Raw genomic sequence first — 3,009 nt, 5'->3', positions numbered from 1 at the left:
ACACTGACCTGCCCCACCAACAACGGAAAGCTCCGCCGCCGGCAACAAGTCACCGCCGTCGCCGGGTCTCCGTATTCACAAAATCACTTTTCTTACGGCCTTTCACCTGCCTGGTTGACGTCTCCACACCTGACCGGTCGACTTCATACACTCGTTTTTTCCAAACGACCTGCAGACCACGAGGCAACCGAGTTGATCGACAAAACAACCAACTTCCGAAAATATATTTCAACTACCATCAACATATTGTGGCATCTGTTGTCAATCATCATGATGGGCTAGAGCCAACCACGAGGGCCCGGGCGGCGGCCACAACTGCTCCAGTCACAACAACCATGCAGCCACATCAGAAAATGTCGTAATATGTTTTTTATTTCCCCTGTTTCCCCTTTTTACCAGCACGTAGGCCACAGGTTATGCGGAATCCATGTTCCGTATAACCTGTGCGCCAGGGAAGCGTCGCAAGACGCGGGTCCCATAAAAAATGTAATCCCCCTTTGTTTTCGGCTTTCATAAGCCCGGCACGTTTTCCCGGTAACCCTGCGAGGACACACCATGAGTAATATGGTGTGTCGCCTCCTGCGGGCCGGGAAAGCATGCGGCAACGTAAATCGTTATGCTGTAATATTCGCCATGTTCTGGCTCCCCGTCGATATTATTAAAAAATTATTATATATTTTATATTTGCCATGTGCCCACAATCATTATATTATAATTACTCTGCATTTGCCATGCGCTAAAACTATTATATTCTTTATAAAACTTGTCATATTATTATTATTCATAATGTTAAATCTTCACCACATGTTATGCCAAAATTATTATACTCTTATAAACTGTAATATTATTATTGTTGATAATGTCAAATCTCAACTCTAACTTATAATGCCAATTTAATATACCCACGTGATTACCCTAATACCATTATTCTTATTATTTTATATTATTTTCCCCTTTAATAAATCCTCGGCATTCATTTGCCGTTGCGTGTACAAAGCCTGTGAGTTCCACCGACTTGGCCCTTGGGTCATCACGCGGTGCGGCTCACAGGTCGCGACAAAAGTGTTCCCCTTTTGTCGTGGGTGGTTTACGGAGCCCTAAAAAGCTCCGTATTCTCTCATACTATATATATAATTGTTTCGCCGTTACCGATCCTACGGGTGTAGCGGTTAGCGGCAACGACTATCGGGGATGTAACTGGTAAAATAGGTTAACTGTGTACCCAAGGCAATTTATAAAATTAATGATATCAATGCGTATTTTCAGAGACGGGCACAATGTACCACAAAACAAATATAATGATAAAAATTCATATTAACATACGTGTGCAAGGGGTACAGTGGCGTAGTTATGATTTGGTTCTGGGGGGGGATATTTAATTAATTGGATAAACGTAAAGTGGAGGCCAAAGCCCCCCACACCTCCCTAACAGGTTTTTTTTTTTAAAACATAATTCTATACACAGTTACATTAATACAAAAATTTTATTTCCATAAATTTTCCTCAAAAAGCTCCTTTGTGAATGGGTACGAAAAATCTGAAATGAAAATAAACAATAATAAATATATTAGGTGTACAATATACCGCCAAGGCATATAAATAAAAAAGCATGCAATAAGTGCGTATTACAACTACCTCCTTAGCATTTTTCCACTCATTTAAGGCTTTAATTACAAGCTGTCCTAATGGCTGACTATTGATTCCACCAGTTTTAGCAAAAATTACGCAATGTTTGCAGAAAGCTCCATTTTTAAGTTCAGAATATGACAGCCAATTATACTCTGTAAGCAACTTGTACTGAAACCTCAAGCCACGTTTTTTGTTTTTTTCACTTATGGGAAATTTATAGTTAGATGGAGGAACCCACACGTTAGTTAGAATCTAAAATAAATTTTTGTTTATGTAGTTATACAATTTTGAATTTTTAATATAAAATTATTATTCTTACAAGATGTTTATCTTCATCAGAAATTGAATTTTTTTGTATGAATAAACCTACATCATTTTTGTGATATTGCTGTATGTTCAAGGGTTCTTCAATCTTTTATGTAAATACACATAAAGCAATAAGCTATAAGCATATTATAAAATGTATAATAAATTAATAACTAAACTTACATGAATTGGAACTTGAAATGGGAGACCACGACCATCACTATCCTCAATTGAAGTTAACTCAGTGGATTCATTATTTAGAGGACGCTACACCCGCATTTGTTGTCTCCGTCTTACAAACGCGTAACATAGCAAATTTACGCTCAGCAGTTCACGTTTTATGCCGTTAGCTTAACAATTAGAGTGAATCGGTAAGAAGATTATCTGTGTTTGTATGTGGGTTTTTTACGATAGTTCAATTTTTAAGTGAGTTATGAGTAGGGCGCGGATTTTTATGTAATAAAAAAGTCAAAATATGTAAATATTTATGTTGTTATTTTTGCCAAAATATGCATTAAAAATAATGAAATATTTAACAACAAAAAATGTGTTTTTTAATTAATTTTTAATCATCTAAAATAAAGTAATAAAGATATAGAATTCTGTTACATAACATATTTTTTTTATACTGTAATTTATTCATCTTCATTGCAGTCGTCTTCGAAACAGTTTAAAACAATGTACATTTGTAGATTTTCAAATTTAAATGTGCGGCGGTTAGGTCTAAAATTGATTTGTATCTGGTGAAAGAGCGTTCCACGTCAACTGAGGTTAATGGGGCATATTTCATATTTGATATATCAGATGGTGCAAATTCGATATCCATTGATCCATTGTTTTCATTTGTATTTAGAAGAATATTTCTAATAGTTTTTATGTTTTGTAAACCAAAATTTTTAGCTAGTACGTAATTTAATTTATTTTTTATTATCACTCCAGATTCTCCTTGGACTTCACTAAGTGAATTTGCTGCATTTTCCACTATTTCTAGGCTTTCAACTAATGTGAGATTCGATGTTTCTAATTTTTTTATGACTTTGTATTTGTATTTGTATTTGTAGGAAAAACACTTGG

At 35.5% G+C, this 3,009-nt stretch overlaps 1 long non-coding RNA gene across 1 annotated transcript; it reads right to left on the bottom strand.

The window, feature by feature from the left end:
- Positions 1–764: 764 nt before the first annotated feature.
- On the bottom strand, positions 765–2,298 carry LOC107883683. The gene is made up of 3 exons (XR_001679450.2): positions 2,119–2,298; positions 1,949–2,041; positions 765–1,881 (listed from the first exon to the last, which is right to left on the bottom strand). It is a non-coding gene; the product is annotated as an uncharacterized LOC107883683 (long non-coding RNA).
- Between the last annotated feature and the right edge of the window lie 711 nt (positions 2,299–3,009).

This window comes from Acyrthosiphon pisum, unplaced genomic scaffold, assembly GCF_005508785.2.
Source record: "Acyrthosiphon pisum isolate AL4f unplaced genomic scaffold, pea_aphid_22Mar2018_4r6ur Scaffold_21172;HRSCAF=23224, whole genome shotgun sequence".
In the NCBI taxonomy this organism is placed as follows: domain Eukaryota; kingdom Metazoa; phylum Arthropoda; class Insecta; order Hemiptera; family Aphididae; genus Acyrthosiphon; species Acyrthosiphon pisum.
The sequence above is the reverse complement of the archived record's forward strand: the minus strand, read 5'-3'. Positions and strand labels throughout refer to the sequence as shown.